The 20,710-nt window shown below is 38.8% G+C and overlaps 1 long non-coding RNA gene across 1 annotated transcript; it reads right to left on the bottom strand.

Moving 5' to 3' along the window:
- Positions 1 to 1,026: 1,026 nt before the first annotated feature.
- Positions 1,027 to 8,507, bottom strand: LOC122998782. Its single transcript, XR_006407503.1, has 3 exons — positions 8,230 to 8,507; positions 6,473 to 6,558; positions 1,027 to 2,329 (listed from the first exon to the last, which is right to left on the bottom strand). It is a non-coding gene; the product is annotated as an uncharacterized LOC122998782 (long non-coding RNA).
- Between the last annotated feature and the right edge of the window lie 12,203 nt (positions 8,508 to 20,710).

Here is a 20,710-nt window from a genome sequence, read left to right as displayed (position 1 = left end):
GGCCAGCCATGCAGATTTCATGTAGACAGCATTTAGTTTTAGTCAGTCTTTTGACTAAAATGCCATTTAGTTTTAGTCATATTTTAGTCATCTGAATTGTTTTAGTTTTTGTCTAGTTTTAGTTGACTAAATCTACAGTAGATTTAGTTGTCTTGTTTTGCATCAGTTTTTGTTTGTCTTGCATTGATAAAATCACATTTTATATGTACCAATACTAACAATGATTACTTCATTTATTTATTTCATTATCTATTTTATTAACTAATATTGTTATTCACATTATCTTTGTTTATTTCATTCTCTAACATTGTCATTCATAATCGTTATTGTGCTTTCACAACACATGGCAAATGTCATGCCAATAAAGCAAATTGAACTGAATTGAATTGAATTGAGAAAGTCGGGTACAAGAGGCAAGGGTAAATTCTATATAATACCCTTAAATAAAATACACGTATCTAGTTTTTCCATTGCCCCTCCACTGCCTCAGCTTGTGCAGGCTGCAGCATGTATATTCATTGGCTCTACTTATCAGGAAGGTAGCAGAGTTAAACATTTGCTGGAGGAATATTAGACCTCTGTGCCATGCTCATAAAGTCTTGCCCAGAGTCAATTGTGTTTAATAGAAGCTTTATTCTCTCTAAATAATCATTTGCCCTTTATTGCAGCAAATCAGACTGGGAGCTAGCTCAGGGAGCCCTGCAACTCAATCACTTCATTGTTCCCCTGCACGTCCTTAAGCACCGCTGTGGTCTGCAATAGCTTTACTCTGTTTTACTATGCAGGCTTTAACTCCACTGCTTTTACTCTTTATCTCAAACAACACTCTGATAGAACACAGAGCGATTGCAAGGGGGGCTAGGATGGCTGAATCAAAATTAAATTGAGGAGTTCTCCGAAATTGTTTTTCAAGGTGAACAGTTTATTTAAACTGCAATAACTGAAGACATTTACAACACCTTGTTGGCTGATGTTTTAAATAGTACTCTTCAATATTCAGATTTTATTTCTTATGTAATAGACTGCTACTGCAGTGCCATTTTTAGCTCCCAAAAATTACTTGTCCATTGGACGAAGAGCTGCTGGCAGCCACAAAAAAAACAACAAAAAACAGAAATCCTCCTCGCATTTCATCCTGCAGCTCTTCAACTCTCCAGCTGTCTGTTCCTGCAGTTATCAGCAGGTAAAATCTTGTTATAAAACGTTAAATCACAGTGTAACTGGATATCCACCAAAACTGTCTGTCAGCTGAACATGTCTGCTGCTCATGTGTGTCAGCAGTGTGTTACATCATACATGCCTTGCTATGATTGTCTGCCTTAGCTGCACAGCACAGTGTTGGCATGATCAGTGTCCAATCTGTAACCAAATCCACAGCAGAAGTTCTGTCATAATGACTAGTCAGTGTCAGTTTAATGAAAGAATCTAATAGATTTGTATCTAGAATGAATTTCACTACATGAACATTTTCATTTAAAACAAGATAGGATTAGGAACAGAGGCAAATTACACTTCTCTCTCTGAGACAGAAAATATAAACACTGTGAAATTGGATTTGAACATAGCCAAACAATAAAACACTTATAGTCTTATCATAACTCTTCTGTTTGCCAGTGTTCAGAATACTGTTGACCATTTGGCAATGCACTTGTCACTGCATGTTTGTCATAAACAGAAGCCTGTTTGTTAAGTTGTCAAACTGTCCTTTCTTAACCCATCTCCGATATGCCTAGAAGCCCATCAGTTTATGTTATGTAAAGTTAATCTGTCTCTTTCAGTTCACTTGACGTTCTTCTGTGTCTGAGGACTCTTGTCATCGGGGACATCCATCTTCTCACACCAGCTCAAGCTGACTGGATAATTAATATTCACTTTCACGGCATTTGCAATTCAACAGAAGGTAGGGTTTGCTGCACGTAGTGATGGATTGTGAAGCATAGATGTTGGTTAGTGGAGTCAGAGAGGGTTAAGGGTCCTTCACATCAATTAATTTCAGGCTGGCAGATGAAGAGTGGGAGATGAACTGCAGCACTGAGCAATGAAGGAAGTGTAACAAACTCTTAACCTCCTCTAGCATCCACCAAAAGAAGCTGAGTGGTATTTACATTAATAATACCGAAACTTCTCAGTCAGCCTCTATGTTTTAGCTTCACTAACAACAAAAGAAAACAATAGAGTCAATTGGATATCAAACCTGGGGTTGAAATTTTGATGATGTCATTGATGATGTTAAACTGCTGATAATCAAAGTCCACATTTTCTGCACTGATTTCACATTAAAAGTCTTCCAGCCATTCAAAAGACATGATCCCTTCATTTCCAGGTAGACCTAAAGCATAAAACAGGAAGTGCTGAGTCAAGACAACTTAACACAACTGGCTTAACACAAATGAAATTTAAGGCACCCAGTGGAGTTTTCTTTAAGTTAATCAAAGTTATGTTTACATTTAGTTTTTATGACCAAAAACAATTGTGCATGTGCATCTGCGTTCTCATGCACGTGCACAAGATGCTAACAAAACAACTACTTCATAGAGCTAATATGAGTGAATGATAACTGAATTTTTGTTAAAAAGACTACCATGTCCTGAGCATGGCATGACTCTATAATGTATTTGAGCCATTACAGTACATGTAATTCCCTCCCACTAAAATATGAGATTGAGTGCCTGAGTGCAAACATGAGTACTTCAGTAAGTATGCTTTGTGGATGGTTGATCCATTGAACTTTAAATGGCAAAATTGCTTCTTGTAAAACAAGAGTCAGAACCTTGCAAACTCATTTGCAACTTCATTCTTCGTACCCCTTAATTGTGAGCCTTTGTGTAGTATTATAATCACACACTATATTTGCCAAATCTCCTTAAAAAGCATATTTATGCAGTGGTTAATTTTCGTCTAAGACAGGCACAGTGTGGAAGGCTGGCGAATAACGAGAGCCAAGTCAGCCTCGGGGTAATTTTATTCACACTTTGCTTGAGAGGCACCTCTGGTGTTTACTAATTTCACTGTTGAGTGAACTGCCTATAGTAACCCATTTGTTTCTGGGCAGCACCCCATGGTGTCGCTTTTTACTGGAAAAAAAATAGGGAACTATATTAGAATGAACACCTCAACTTACAGTTTTCTTCTGGAACTAAACCCTCAGGCCACTGTGGTTTGAGTTTCTCTGGTGACATCAGTGCCACTTTGCTCAGAGATACATTTGGGAATACACAATAAACCCTAGTATCTGTGTGTATGCCTATATTCATTCATCTTAAGAACAGCAAGCATGCCTTTTCCTTGTCCTGTACTTCAACAGCAGACGAGATGAGAGGTTGCTGGAGAAAGTCCTGGACGCAGTCCAAGGTTAGCAGAGATACAGTAACTCCAGAGGAAGGGTCCTACACTGCACAATCTGCACAATCTCTAAAGAAAGAACTAAGGCACAAAAAAAGTCATGGTACCATGTAAAAGGTCAGCAAAGTCATGCTTTTTGGCAGCACACAGCAGAGACTGCTGTGTGCTGAAATGATGGAGAATGTCTGGGTTAAGGTTAACTCCAAAAGACAGGAAACAAGGCATCAGCTGATATTACATTCAGCAGGGTGATGTTTGAACTAGGACTGAGCTGGAAAGACTCAATGGCATCTTAAGTCCAACTGAAGTTAAATTGAATTGTTGTGTACTACAGCATACACATTTGCTCTGTAAATCACTTGTCCTGTGTTATCCCTTGAGAATAAATGACAAACCAAAAGGGTTTCATGATGATGCCCCCTTGTTTTGCATTAATTCGACAGACTACCATTAGTATTCATCTACATAGATGGAGACCTGGTTTTTATACAGTCAATCAAATTGTTGCATTAAGCAATAATGTGGCATTCCATCATAGGCAGAGCAGGCGGTCACACTGAGGCTGATAGCATCCTGCTACACAACACAAGAGCCACAGACTCTGATCAACAACCTAGATTAGCTTTCCTACTAGAGTCTCCTTCTTATCTAACTAACAAACATGAACACATGTTGGTTAGCTTGTTGAATGAGCCACCAAACAAACATTCACTGGGGAAAAGTGCACCACCACAAGAGTTTACAGACTAGATAGCTAATTAGCTGCTCAGCTGCAGCACATTAAACAGCATGTAAACATACCGGCAAATGTCACTTATGACCTGTTAGATGCTCGTTTGGTCATTGGTCTTCAGTACCACTGCTAACAACACACTATCTACCAATTACTTAAATTTGTCTTTCATTCTATACAGAGTAACACAACAGTCTGCTGCTGTCAATCAAACACAGACAAGGACAGGGCCCTCTAACTGGCTGAGATGAATAGGAGCATTTCTGATATTTCTCCAAAGACCTTTTTTAATGAAAAACTGTAAACAGTACATTTAAGCAGCATTATTTTTGATTGCAAAAGTCAAACCAAAAATGACATTTCATTTTGACTTTAACGACTGATTATATCAGTGCATCAATAGTTTTGGTAGAGCTGAATGAGCAGAATGTAGTGAATCTTACCTGGTGAAATGACTGAAACCTGTAGAATGTGTTGGGGTTCTGCCTGCCTAAAAATCATTCCGCTAAAAGTGAAATGTTAGACATAAGTCCTTCTCTTTTAATCCTATTCACAAATTTGAAGGCATGTGGACACTATGAACATGAACACCTAGGTGCACAGAGTACAGGGTGACAAAGCAATGAAAAAAAATCAATCACCAATAAACCTGTCTTTGATATGATGTATGTGTGAAATGCAATCCAGGCAGCATTAGGTTATCTACAAAACATAAATGCAAGTTTGTTGTGTATGGATGTATATTTAGGAGACAGGGTTTTAAAGGGATGATGACTGTCATTCAGCAGACTGGTGCTGAGTGCATTGGTGACTGATGTTGGGGTGCCTGTGATAAAGCATATTGTCAACTAGTGAGCAGATATACCAAGATGAATAGATAATGCCTTCTTTTCTCCTCCTTCTCTTTGTTTCCCTTAGGAAAACATAAAATGTCCTTCTCTAAAATTGTACAGAAACATATCATTCTGTGCTGCTGAATGTAAACAAAACTCTACAAGACTTGGTTGCTAGTTGATCTGTTTTATAAATCTTAATCATTGTGGAACCAGGTGCACATGCACAAGCCTTGTTTCTATTCCCACAGACCTGTCAATTTCACTGATTTTGTTGCAAAGGCGAGGTTCTCCAACAGCACCACGACATTGTCTCAGCCACACGGCTGTGGTTATTTATAGTGCCCATGTTATTAATTCATCACATGGACCTGTAAACCATCATCATCAGCAATATCTCAATCATCTATATTAAATCCATCCATCCGTTTTCTGCTGCTTATCCAGGACTGGGTCATGGTGCCATCAGCCTGAGCAAAGTAACCCAGACATCCTTTACTCCAGCAACATCCTCCAGTGTGTTCTGGGTCTGCCCTGGTCTCCTACCAGTTGGACATGCCCAGAACACCTCCAGAGGGAGGCATCCAAGAGGTATCTTAACCAGATGCCCAAACCACCTCAGCTAGCTCCTTTCGACGCGAAGGAGCAGTGGCTCTACTCTGAGCTCTCTCCAGATCTCTAAGCTCCTCACCCTATCTCTAAGGCAAAGCCCAGACACTCTCTAGAGGAAACTCATTTCAGCCGCTTGTATCCGCAATCTCATTCTTTTAGTGACTGCACAAAGCTTGTGACCATAGGTGAGGGTTTGAACATAGACCAACTGGTAAATTGAGACCTTCACCTTCTGGCTTAGCTCCTTCTTAACCACAACAGTCTGGTACAACGCCCGCATTACCACTGATTCTGCACCAATCTTCCTGTCAACTTCACGCTCTGCCTTACCCTCACTCGTGAGCGTGAATCCAAAATTCTTGAACTCCTTCACTTGGGGCAGCAACTCTATACAAGATTGTACCATACCATTTCATCACACTGCATTTGGGCAGTCAGCTTTCTCTGTGAAAGCCACAATTCAGTGGAATGCCCTACCTGATGATATGAAGAAATGTAATTCTATCAATACATTCAAGGCCAAATTTAAAAAAATCAACTAAAGATGAATCAGCTGTGTGACCACTGAGTCTAGTTTACATTATTAATTTTTAATTGACATTGTGGGTGTATGTGATGTCCTGTTGTGTGTAGCTTTGTATTTTGTATGGTGTGTTCTGTGTGTGTGTTTTTTGTTGTTGTTGTTGTTGTTTTTGTTTGTTTGTTTTGTTTTGTTTGTTTGTTTGTTTTTGCTTTGTACTGTTTGTTGTTGTGCTGTTGTATGTTTTGATTGTGGGGGACTACGGATGCAAATTAGCTTCGAGCTAACTCCAGTGCAGTGCATCTTTAATGTTTAAAACTGCACACTGTCCTTTGCATTCCCTGCAGTTTGTTGCAGTGCTGCGGAGTGGATCCTGGAAGACCAAAAGCTGCACCATAAATGACTATGACAAATAATCAGTAACTAAATCACCTTGGAGTCCAGCACTCACAGGATAGTAAGATAGGAGCATCTCTGCCTGAGTCCAGCCAGGAGCGTGTGGGAGGATGGATTAGTTTCTGAAGATAAAAGCAAGTTGTTGAAACAATATTAACGGACAACTCCAACAGTTTGGAAAAACCCAGTCAGTTTGTATCTCTTTACTGCACACAGTGTTTAAATTGATATTGATTTTTGATTCTTACTCAGGGTAAGTGCATTTCCCAAAATATCAAAGTGTTCCTCTAATGGCTAATTTGCAAATGTAGTCGGTAGTTTAATCATAATTATAGTGCACTGAATAGTCAAAGAGCTGTGGTTGGGATTATTTATGGATAGACAGTAAACTCAGTGGAAGTGTACTATACTGTATGTGCACTGACAGTGTCTTATCAAGATGCATTCATGGATATCATTTCTGTTGTACAATCTAAGGCTTTCAGACTTCTGTGTTAAAAAAGTAACCTTTTCATGTGAAGGAACACACTTTATAATTTGAGCAGGGTATTTGTACCATTTGTCTTGCATTGTCAAGACAGAGACGGAGTACAAATGACTCACTGTCACAACTTTCCAGAGTTGTAAAATGCTGTCTCATAGTATTATTCAATTCAGTTCAATACTTAATATAAAACAGATAATTCCAGACCTTAATTAGGATTAGTCACGTTCAGAGCCGTTGTAAAATACTCTATAAACACACACATGTGACCGAATTCAACAGTATTACCGTGCCAATTAGTCACCTATACAAATTGTTTCAAAATGCCAGATTTTGTTGTGCTTTTTAATTTACTGGGTGGGATAAGTGTGAATGATTGGTAGTAAGAGATGGACAGGATAGAGGAGGAAGATAAAAAAGAAAGGAGGCACACTAAAATTAATGAGAAAGAAATTAGAGCTGGAAAAGTCAAGAAACAAAGCTGGGACCCTGTAAGATTGTGTTGTGAGAGGTCCTGACCCACCATGCATCATGGAAAGTGACAAAGACATTGTGAGATCATGTTTTTTGTTCAAAATCACATAATCACTGTCAGTAAACAGCGTAACCTACCTAGCTCTCCCTGACGCTGACGCTGTTTTCCGTGGGGCAGAGCACCAAAGGGTAAGGAGGTCTGACCAGCGACTTTTCCCCATATAAATTTGGTTCACCTGTCCAGAGTCAAACTCTCCTGTACCAGCAAAGAGGAGTGCTGGCATAATTGAAAACTACTTCAACAATTGCACAATTAATGGCAAAATCCAGATTCATGTTAATAATCACCCCAATCTTTAAGCATACTTGACTAGCCTGATTAGCATAGCTTTCCACTGCATCTGTGTGTTGCTTGGCAACCATTCTGCTAAAAGTTGCTGAAGAACTACATTTCTTGGCAGAAGATTATTTGTTATCAATAAATTATTGCATTTTCTGTTGCTGTGTGTTTATTTTATGAAACATTTCCAGGTATATATGGTTACCGTTTTATAAAAGCAATAAGCCACTCAAGGCCATGGTTTACAGTGATTTTATCTCACTGTAAACCACGGCAAAAAAAGTTGAGGAGGAGCTGGAACATTTACAGGAGCAGAGCATCCCATTGTTCTCGGTTTTTAAGGAAGACAAAATGGCAAGGATATGTGAGAACTATAAGCTTACTGTGAATCATGTATCTAAGCTGGAGGGGCACCCATTTCCACAAGTGGATGACCTGTTTGTGACCCCGGCAAGGGGTAAGCTATTCGCAAAGCTGGACGTGGGCCTTGCTTACCAACAGCTGCTGCTGTTTGGCCCAGTGTTGTGGAAGGAGAGGATCTGAGGCCTTATCCTAAATAAAAGACAGAACTGAGTCTGCAGGATAGCTGCATCTTCTGGGGTGCGAGGGTCATCGTACCTCACCATTGCCCTTACAGATTGTGGAAATACATTAGACTCATTCAGGTGTCTCAGCTGAAAAACTTTGCAAGATCCTACATCTGATGGCACCACCAGCTCCTTTGCACCCATGGGAGTGGCCAGACCACCCCTGGTCTAGGCTGCATTTGGATTTTGCTGGCCCCTGTAAGGAACAGATGTTTCTTGTAATGGTGGATGTGCACTCCAAATGGATCGAAACCCACATCATGAGCAACATCACAGCCTACAAAACCATAGACAAACTCATGCAAGTGTTTTGTTGTGATACGAGGGCTGATACAATATTATGGGTAAAGATTTATGCTTATGAAATTTGAAAAAGAAAACCTTGGGAATTTCACCCAGGGAATTTTAAATAAATATAAATGGTAATGGAGAGGCATGCATGTAAGTAATACAAGGAAGGACAGGAGACGTGGTTCAATGTTTAACAAATATTTAACAAATTTATTTAGTTGGTCACAATATGTTAAAAATGACTTAAAAGAGAACTAAAGTGCTAACACCCTGCTCCAGTGCTAACCGGAGCATCTGTGGTGCGCCAGTGATGTGTTCAGGATCCGCTATGAAAAACAGACAGGTAAGGTGTCCAATACCTGGGCTAACAGGCTATTGTTATAGCTAAATGAAAACATTAAGTCCATACCTGAGTGCTTTACTTGCTTATGGCAAAACAATGGGGCTCATCACAATCACCTTAGCCACCATGGACCACTACAAACAGAGGTGAGCTGTTTAATATGGAGGCTAACAAGAGCTAAAGCAACAAGCTACAGACAATGCAGCCGCGTACCTACCCACATGGAGAGCAGAGGAGGAAGTGAAAGGCCAGGAAGTGGGAGGGCCTTTGAGCCAGGAAGTGAGAGCTTGAGGGAGGGACACAGCCTCCTTTTATCCCCTCGCCCTCTGCACTGATAGGCTAATGCACCAGGTAAAGTACACAGCGGCAGACTTGCCTGCATTCAGCCACAGCAGCATATCATACTGCTACAATCTGTAGTCCACAGGTTGCCTTACACTCTGGTCCCGACATTCACCAGTGAGCTGTTTAGTGAGTTCAGGAAACAGAACGGCATTCTTCACAGTTGGATGGCTCCTTTCCATCCAGCCTCAAATGGTTTGGCTGAACAGGCTGTTCTGACAGTGAAGGAAGGCCTGAAGCAGATGACAGGGGACTCTCTTAGTAATTGGCTTTCACATTTCCTGTTTAAATACCGCCTCAGTGTATGCACCTTAGCAGAGATAAGCCCATGTCAAGATTGGACCTGCTGCGCCTGGACATGAAGGCAAAAGTGGCGCGAAAGCAGGAATAGCAGAAGGAGGGACATGATCACCAAGCATGAGAGATAGTTCAAAGCAGATGACAATGTCTATGTCTATGCAGTAAGAACAACCAGCAATAGCTACCTGGCGTTATTCTCAGGTACAGTGGTCCAGTCTTTATGTTGTTAGGGTGACTGACGGACGTGTTTTCTACAGACATCAGGACCGTCTGTGCCTGCGCCATGATACAGGCTCAGAGACAGACAGTTCTATGGAGTTTCCAATGGTGAGACAGGCTACTGTGAGAGCATGTCTGCTGCCAGTTGTTGCCAGAGAGAGAGGCAGAAGTGTCTGTGTCCCCTCAAGAGGATGGACATTCTCACACTGACACACAGACCCCTCTCATGATCCTAACACTAGATCCACTCAATACGCCCTCACCAGTGGTGCCTGCTGGGTCACTGGGGGTACTGCGCAGATCACAGCGCACTTGCAAACCTCTAGATAGACTGAATGTTTGACTGGACAGATTTTGTTAGACTGAAGGTTGAATCTGCCATGCTTTTCAGGTGTTTGTATTGGTATATTGTTGCTGAAACACCAGTGTACATACTTAAGGTGTATGCAAAATAAAGGCACATTTGGGAATATTGGAATTTAAAGAGGGAGAAGTGTTTTAATGTGAGCACTGTAAAAGAAGTTAATACTAATTAGGATAATGGTAATATAGCCATACTCCTGCTAGGGGTAGCTGTTTATAAAGATAGGCTGTTTTCTGGGTTTCTGGGTTGTGGGGTTTTACTTCTGTCTTCTGGGTGTATGTGTGTAAGCTCCTCTGCCCTACAGGATGGTGCAGTGTAGGCCTCTGTATGTAAATATTGGTTTTGCCTGTCCTAGATAAAGTTGATCTTTGGACATGAAGTTGTCAAATGGTCCTTTTTCAAAGCAGAAGTTACTACAAAGGATTCTAAAAGACAAGAGCCACTGCAGCCACAGCCTGTTCACCCTGCTGCTGTCTGGCAAGTGATACAGAAGTATCTACTGTCGTACCCCCAGACTGCAGAGCAACTCCTCAGGCTATGAGGCTCCTCAACTCCACCACATCCTCTGTACATCACCATAGACAAATAAATCCTCTCACAAACCTCAGTTCTACATGTTATATGTATGTCTAGATTGCACATTGTTCTATATTGAACTGCACCTGTGAAATGAAATGAATTATTTGCCACCTTATACACATACATATATAAATATATGTGTTTAGGCCTATATATGTAATTGTATATTCCTTGCAAATATAATATAGAACTTATTTTGGTTCTACTTTTATGTACTTTTTTCTATTTTATTGTGAATGTTATTGTTTTATTCTTTTCTCATTTAAAATATTTCAATATATGTTAATATATTTTCTGTGTATTTAGCATGGAAGGGGCTACAACTGCATTTCATTATGCAGTCCTGTATTGTATATGACAATAAAACTGAACTTTGAAACCTTGAATCTTGTTATAAATAAGTTTATTAAACATTTGTATATTGCTTATAAAAAAACAAATAGGGGACTTAAAGGAAAATGTTACCACAATGGCAGTTATTTGCCTTTTTTCCAGAGAAAATTGAGTAATATATCTAAGAAATATCTTTGAAACATCATTTTACCTCCAAACTGGGCAACACTTGAAGATGCATGTAAAAACAGAATTGGCCTTTTATTAGTTTGTTTGTTTTGTTTTGTTTTACCATCCTTCTCTTGAATTACAGTATATTGCTGTGATATGATAATTTTGTGTTAATACTTCAATCTATCACAAAAATGTGTCTTTCCAAGAAAAAAATGAGCCACTGAAGTCTTTGTTTTCATGTGTGAATCGTTTTGTCAGTACTACTGTCTGATAAGTCACACTTCAAAAAGCCATTAGGTTGTAACTAATGGTATCATTTTAAATAGTGGGACACATCTCACTGCATGAACAGCAAAAGTTTGATTATTTCATCTGATTTTTCTATGTTACTAATATTGTGATTACCCATATGACCTAGGCCTAAGTGCAATCATAGGTACAATTAGTTTCCACATTATTATGTACCTGTTACCTACAATTAACTCCAGCCCGGTCACAGTATGAAATCATTTGCATTAACAGTGTTGGAATTACCTGTCTGGGTATATATTGGTTCAGCCTGAGATGATGAATGGTGCGACACAGCCACACCTGCATTTGAAGCAATAGTGATAAAGCGTCCTTGTAATACAAGTGAGTACACTGGCATTATCTCAAACCTGCTTTCCTTTTCAAAGGCAGCCATGTCACTGTGGACTTCCACTGTGATGGAGATTGTTTTTCATTCAGACAATGTTCACTAGTGAATACCGTTTGATTACTGGCCCATGATACGGCAACACTGTCTGCTGTCTCACATACAGAAAACAGTAACTGTGTAACAGCACTTAATGTCCTCTTTTTTTGAAAAGCTCCAAGATAGACAGTTTGTCCTGAAGTGACTTGAGATGTAAGAGACTGAAGATCATGTCTACAGGCATCCTTAGACACAGTGCTGTGGAACATTTTTCCTATCAGCTGGCTGCAGAATTCATCATAAAAAGCAGACATCTAAACCATGTTCTGATGGAAGTCGTAAATGAAAGACTGGATGTAATCAAGCCTCTCTATTGATTTAGATAACACTCGGTGCAAGAGAGAAAGATCTATAAAAGACATCAGGGCCTGGCCACCACACCACTGTACAATCCTGTCTCCTAGAAATTACCTTTATATGCTCTATATATATACTCTTCTAATTTGTTTTTCCCAGCTGGTACAAAATGTAATCACTTTTTTTTTTTTTGTCCACTGAGGTTAGCATCCTGAGTAACATGTGTTTGGGTTTAGGCATAAGCAGCGCTATTAAGCTCCCCAAAAATGGTCATGAAAATATTGCGCTGAAGCTATTTATAAATTATTTCGCTTGCTGATTATTATTATTTCAGTGATGAATCGACCCAAATTTACATGTTGAGAGTTTTTTTTTCCTCTTTTTATTCATCAATAGGCTATTAGTGAGAGGTGAGTACAGTCCTGTCTGTCACTCTCTCTGTACACTGTCTGTGGTTAACCCACACTCATCATCACAGGTGTATCACTTCAACTAGCCAGCTTATTTCTGAAGTTGAAGTGAATTTAGAAGAATGAATTTTTAATCAAAATTGAGCTCTGTCTACATATTCATGTAGCAATGTACTTCTGTCATACCTGTTTTAGTGGTAGTGGAACGATCTGCTCAAACAGTGCTCTGACAGTGTGGTAGTTACCTGACTTTGCCTATCTGAGTTGTATTTTGGTGCACAGCACAGAGCACATGGTGCACAGGTGGGAGGTTCACTCAAATGAAGAAGCGCAAAGCAAGTCGTATTTTGGTGGAAACTGTGCAATCTTAGACTTTGCACTAAAAACAGATGTCTTGGTCAGAACGTCTGCCTCAACCACAACATCACGCCAATATCAGTCTGGGGATTTTATCAACAAGAGTAAATAGAAATAATGACACACACCTCCACACACATAAGACTGGTCTCTTATAACTCAGTATTCCGCCTGTTATTCTGGAGACATCAGATTACAGGACACAGTTACATTATTGATGAAGTGTGTCACCTCCTACTTTTCAACTTTTTTTGTGCATTTTTTCAGTGGTTTATGTATTGCTTTTGAAATGCATGATGGTGTAAACTGCTGCCGTGTCACATCTTGTGATGTGATGTGACAATTTAGCCTACAACAAAAGATACAGTAGAATTAAGACTGTTGGCTTAATGCAATCATATAAAAAGCTCCACTAAACATGTTTTCATTATTCATTTCTAGCACCATTGCACTGATTAATTGTTAAAAAAAAACAGCAATGTGTCAGTTAATGCTAAAAAAAAAAAAAGAAGAAAAAAGCTGTTATGTTCCACCACTTCATTTGGTAGCCTTCCTAAGCATGATGTCCTTGTGCCGTGTATGGGTATAGTCAACAAAAGTACTTAAGGCTAGTGACAAATTGTTGTTTTGTTTAATGTTAACAGTGAGTGACAGTCTCTTTCAGTGCATTTTGGAGGTGAATTCTCAGGTGCTGCTGTTGGTTCAAAAAGTACACCTGAACTTCAGTGTTTAGTTTACACTGGAGTTAAGGAGAGGCTGTCTAAATCCTGTGCAAAGCTTCCTGCCACAACAGATCCACACTGACACTGTACAGATATCTTACTAAATACTACAGAATACTGTATAAAATATTATAGGAAACCATCAAAGAAAGCCTGACATGCAGGTTATGATCACAGTTCAAACCACAGCTAGGCACAACAGCTGTGGTCACAGCCAGTGTATGTAGACTGTCGGAGCTAACTGCATAAAGTGTGAAAAAGTAATTTTGAAAAAATAATTCTCACTGTGACTTTACATTTGGCAGAAAGAGAGAAAAAACATACCCCTGTCATTCCCACAGGTCTGATAGCTTCTGAGGCAGCATATACAATCTTTACTCCTCCCTATTGTTAGTAGGTCACTAAGCACTCTGTGGAACCCTTATTTGCAAGCCGGGAAGGATTGTAATCAGATTTGTGATCTGGACGGACATGCATATACTTATCTCATCTGGATTTTATCCAAATACAAGACACTTGAAATGTGTACACGGGGCCTCTGGTGATGTAGAAATATCAGATTTGTGTTGTGTGTTCTGCAAAACCATTCCTATTGAAACCCTGACACAAATGCAGCAATCTGCCAAAACATTTGTTAAGCATCTGTGCGCACACACACACACACATTTCTTACACTAAATCAGGGCTATTAGGTCCTCATGTAATATAGGTAGATTTTTGTTAGGTAGCGATATCCTTGTTAATGCCTTGACATTTATAGCATCAATTTACTAGTCTTATTTCTTGTTATAACACAGCTGTTCACAGATGTGAACATCTATTCTGTAGTGAAATAAAGTCATATTTGATTGTGATGCACCTGTGGTTATGAAACAGCCTTGTAAAGGTCGCAAGAAAATGTCATATAGACTGTTGAGCGAGTGATATCATCCTTCAGAAGCATGCTATAACAAAGGCCGTTTACTGAATGCACATGGTGATGGATTAAAGTTAACAGCTCATTTTATAATAACAGCCTGAAAGCAATGAACATCACAAACTGATGAATGAAAGACAGCAGGTTCCAAGGTTAGAATTGCTCTTTCAGCTAAGTATATCCATAGATTATTGATTTAAGTGTTAGAAAATTATTTTTTAAAATGCTATTTTACTTTAGAAATACCATCAGATTAGACTCATTGTTAGAAGGAAGAAGAGTCGCCTGGCCTCTGTCAGGAGAATACATTCACACACACCCACAAGCTAACAAACATGTAGGAAATGTCACACCAGTACAGTTAGATGACTAAAGCAGCGCTGATGCTACATCCAGACTAATACCTTTTGATTTTAAAATGCATAACTTTTGCTATGTTTAAGTCTAGTCTGTAACTAAGCAACCAACCACAGAGGAGACAATCTGCTTCCTGTTCACACGAGCATGACATGCCCAGTGTATGTGAATGGTCATGTAATATGCATTTTCAGGCATATTGGTATGAATGGAGATTATCTTTGAAACGGTGCTAAAAAGCTTTTGTGGATGGAGATCATTTTGGAAGCTGGTCCTCAGAATGTTGAGCCTTTGAGCAGTTCTTGCAGAAGAAGATAGACTTTAAAATGCCGTGTCAAGACTACAAACATATATCAGTGACGCCACAGTATGGAGCTTAATGATCTTTAGAATCTATAAAACCTTTGAGATTATTGAGGTGTCATATTATAAAAGTTAAACAACTCCTCTATTCCTAGCACAGGTCAGTTTGGACCCTGCAGGGGCAAGAAGATCAACAGAATTAGTCATTTTAGCAAGTACCCCAAAACCACATCATTTTATGTTTAAGTGGCAGTGTTTCCTTTTTCCAACCATAAGTCAACATTGTTTCTTAAAATCCATGACCATGATCATCCCCTAACCTTAACAACCTCGTTATTACTGTAAACATGTCTATGAAGTACCTTAACAAAGTACTTCTTTAAAACCAAACCATCTTTTCCTAAACCTAACCAAACCTGAACCACAGCACTGTCACATCGTAAAACATATTTATTTTTCAAACAGTGATTTATATGTTATGGTGGTTTTGGAAGGCACAGACAAATGATGTTGTCCTTTTTACTTTTAAAGACCATCACTCTGTAATGTTTGCTCAGGTGTAAAAGTTCAACCATTGCAGGATTTTCTCTAAACGGACACAAAAGCACATACAGTGTATCCTTGAGGCTGATCCAACTATTGTAAAGTTGTTTCTACATTCATTTCTACATTTCATTGCTGCCACCCACTGTATCACATTATGTACATGCTCATGCATGTGTGTCCTTAAGAAAGTAATGAAAAACCCCACAGTGTACCTTTAATGTGCTTAAAACTCATTCAATGTCTGTATAAAATGTTATCATCATTACTGAATGCCATGAAAATACAGATGGGAGACACTAAAATTGGCCGCTTACTTGGGGGCCTCTTCTCTGTTAGATCTATTGACAAACCCTGTTTTCATTACCTTGAAAGGCAGCTGGATTCACAAGATCATGTGTCCGAACCATCAGTGGTTCGGATACAAGCGCTTCAGACTTCTCAGATGGTTTTCATCCATGAATACTAAAAACATTTCAGTTTGACTTGGTATGAGGGCTTGCATTTACTGCTACTATTTTCCAAATATTCATTCCTACAATTTCTTTCAACCTAAATCCAATGACCTGATTGGCTTTCACTACTAAAAAACATAGTGATGTAGTGAGTCAGTCACTGTGGACTTCCCATTCACACTAAAAACATCCACTGTAGCTACAAATTATATATATTTATTTTAATTTAAAATACAAAATGTGCAATGACATGTATACCTATCATTCATTACTGTATAGTTGAGCAGGCTGTATATACTGTACATAACCACCTACTGTATATAAAGTAACTTTTTTACCCATATAATATTTATTCCAGCACTCCATTCATTATTTATTTGGTGCAAAAATAACTGGAATAAAATGTTGGACTCAAGACTCAACAGATGGTTATTCCAGTCTGTCACAACCCCAATATAAACAAGTCACTTCATGATATATTTGAAGCATATAAAGAGCAAGCATTATTATTTTACAGAGTCATAATTAGTTTCCAAACAAAATAATAGCACTTTGCAAACAATGGCCGAATGATGGCACATCTCTTTGAGAGTGGGACTGTTGATTTAACACTACACATTTACAATGCAGAATGGTAATTACTGCACTAAGTCTTTTTATAATCACTAAATTATAAATCCATCCAACTCCCCTCCCTTCACATCCACTGGTTCAAACTGTTGTTCTTTTCTAGGGCTGTTCAAATCTGTCATGTGTACGTCTGTACTGTTGCTGAATATGATTACAGTGTATACCTATAATATTGTATCTACTGTATGTTCTTTGTAAATAAGGTCTTTCACTCGTAGAGGAACACTGATTCAGACAGCACAAATGCAGTGAGTAGCCAGGCAGGCTATCAGACGCTGCAGCTGCAGCACAGTGAGGCATTTCAAAAAGGTGATTATCAAAGATTTCATCCGCCCCAGGATGGATGATCGCCCAAATGCTGCCCTTTAGTCTTATAATGAGCCACATCCCGTGTCAGTAAACCCTCAAAATCGCTCTTCATCCATCATCGGCCGGAGGTTACAATACACACGCAGCAGAAGTGAAGGTCAGCTTTTGTCTCAGACATCATATCTGACTTTGACCTCCTCCAGCCTCAGAATAGATGAGCCAATGTAGCTGACATGACATTTGATGGGGTGAGGGAAAGATGACCTGACCCAGCTGGACAAATGGATATAGATGTCAAGATACAGACTCACTGAACAATTTAGATCTTGAAAGGTTTGTTTCTCCTAATAAAATAGTTATGGTTAGGTGCACCCTTCATCTGAGCAGTCTGGGCTAACATTGGAACAAGCTTCTCCTTTGCTTTCTTAATATGGTGTTTGTCTTTTTAAAGCTGCTCTCATCAATATTTTGATATTCACAGTGGTTCAAATGACGATGTCTAATGTAAAAAGTTTTGGTTGTTTTGGTTTTCTGGCTAGCAGCTTTACTGTTTTAATTCAATCTCTCTCTCTCTCTCTCTCTCTCTCTCTGTCTCTCTCTCTCTCTCTCTCTCTCCCTCTCTCTCTCATTAGCATAATTTCCAGCAGCAGTAGGCAGCTGTTTTCAGTGAAAAAGCTCAGATAAACCCACTGTACACTACCTGCTCAGCACAAAACAGCAAAGTCAAGACATACAAAGTTAGAGACTAGCTGGTGAACAAAGTAAACCACCACTGTGTCACAGCCTTGGGGCACATTTTAGGTAGAATGTGGAACTGAATGCCGAGGCATTTATTCTCCAGTTTCTGCTTGGTCTACTGTAGCTTTTCTGATGCTTTAATAATGTGACTGACAGGAGTCTGCAAATAGATTTTCACACTATGCAGAAATAAATGGAAATCTATGGCTGCTTGAAGTGTCTGGAGATTGTCCATATATACTTTACCACTTCATACAAAAATATAAACCTCTACAGCATTTATCTAACCTCAAGGCCAAGTCTTGCATAAATATCACCAACAAACTCATACACAACACACCTGGGAGGAAATCATATTCCAGCGCAACGTTGGTATCTGGGGCTCTAGGCAAAACAGAATGAAGCATGTGTAGTCTCTTGAGTTCAGTATACCTGGTGGAGTTTGAAATCCTCCATTGTTTACATACATGCAGCTTTCCTTCTGCCTTGGATTTGTTGGTGTATTGCTACTTTCCATTAATTCCACCCACAACATGAGGCCAGTAGCAGGAATAATAATGATTATAATAATAATACATTTATTTGTATTGCACCTTTCATACAAAAAATACATGCACCAAGTGCTTCACATCAAGAAAGACATAAATGGAAAATAAAACATTTTGATATAAGATAAAATAAAGTGAAAATAGAACACAATAAAATAAAATAAATAAAAGTTAAATAAAATAAAAACAAAGTTAAAACATAGAATAGATAGAATGTATAAAATCAAGTAAAATTTAGTTGTTTAGTTGAAGCAATAAGTTTTTAGCTTTCTTTTAAAAATATCTAGCAAGGTGGCTTCCCTGATATCTATCAGTAATGTGTTCCATAGTTTTGGGGTGTAATTGACAAAAGCTGCATCCCCAATTTTCTTTCAGCTTTCAGCTGGAATCTCCAGTAAACCAGCAGCAGATGATCGCAGTGTTCTTGAAGGCAGATAGTTAACAAGGGAGTTAGTGATGTAGCTTGGTCTTAACTCATTAAGGGCTTTGTATGTAAGGAGGAGACATTAAAGTCAATTCTATATGTTATGGGAAGCCAGTGCAGAGCAGCTAAAACTGGACTAATGCGTTCTCTCCTCTTGGTTCTGTTCAATAGCCGAGCTGCAGAATTTCGAATGAGCTGAAGTCTCTCAGTGTGTATTGCATTGTGTGTATTTTATGTGTATTTTATCAGCATCCAAACTTAAATAAAACCCAAATTAAATGATGCTCATACAGTAGTTATTAACAGGTATGTTACAAATCTGAAGTGGCCAGATTGCCATTTAAAGTTATAGGTCAAAAAATGTAGGAAAATATTATGACTAATTCATGACTAATGACTAATTTCATACAAGTAATGTGAGGGAAATCTAAAAGTATTGTGAGAGAAAGCACAGTAATCCCAGACAGAAACTCACTATGGCCTTTAACGAGCTTTGTATTAACATGATAGCATCAAAATGCTGCACTTTTATTAAATGTGAACCAGTGTCCCAAAACATCATATAACCATCAATACATTTTATTCTAGGATAACCCCCTCCGTCATCTTAGCACTTAATTTATGTTCAGCATGAAGTGGATTACCATTTGAAGTCAGGTATTGGTGCTACTCATTTTGACTTGAACTGTGAGACAAAACAGAATCTCAGGCTGTGATAGAAGCTGCAGTTAATCAGTCACTCCTGTGATGATAAAGACAGAAGTCAAGGTAACAGGTGGAGAGGTACAGTATGTGCATAATAATATAAATGACTATTCAGACACCATTTTTGTTAAAGAACCATTCAGCCACAAGAGCTAGGGGCCCCCAACCTTTTCTGCAACGTGAACCATTTTCACATCATCAATGATGTTTCTAACTGGCCAACAGGTGGGTTGTGTATAAAGACCAGAAATATTCAGCTTATTTATGACATTATAACACACTTTAATCCTTTTATTACCACTTCTTCCTTCAAAGAAACTCACAAGCTCTCTCCAATTTTCTCTTGTTTTTAGTTTTTAGTATTGGTGAGGCATGTTAGCTAGCTTGTTGTAACAGTAATAGCAAACATGCATCTAGAGTTCTGCATGGTCCTAAAGCAAAGACTCATACCCATATCCAAACTGCCAAATCTGAAACCTGATCCAGGACCCAAAGCTACATTTAAAAGTAAAAAGCCTCAATTACCTAGTCAAAAGCTCTCAAAATGACATCTATTCCTTTCCCCTCATCGGTAAATCCAAAATCTATGAATCATTTCAAGTTTAACTGCTAGACACAAGATGTCTCCTACTTCACCGAAAAGTCCATTCTCAGTGTATATGTACTGGAGGCTTCAAGTTACATACTGAACCATGACTGGCTCCAAACTAGCCGTGATGTCACATCATCATCTTGTAGGTAAAGGTGTTAAAACCGAGATTTTAGGTGAGCACAGCAGATGAATGTGAAAACACACTGATACAGGAATGTAGTTCAGTACTGAGTCAGTATAGAGTTAGTTACAATAGATCAGCTGATATTAATGATTTATAAACAGATCAGATATTTTTTTTTTTTTTAATTTTTAAGGATATACTACATTTGGTAATTATAAAATTGTAATTGAGATATGTATTGAGTGAGACCATGTACACTTAAAAATAACCTCGTCAGT

Source organism: Thunnus albacares, chromosome 15 (genome assembly GCF_914725855.1).
Source record: "Thunnus albacares chromosome 15, fThuAlb1.1, whole genome shotgun sequence".
NCBI lineage: Eukaryota > Metazoa > Chordata > Actinopteri > Scombriformes > Scombridae > Thunnus > Thunnus albacares.
This window is presented reverse-complemented; position numbering and strand designations above follow the sequence as displayed.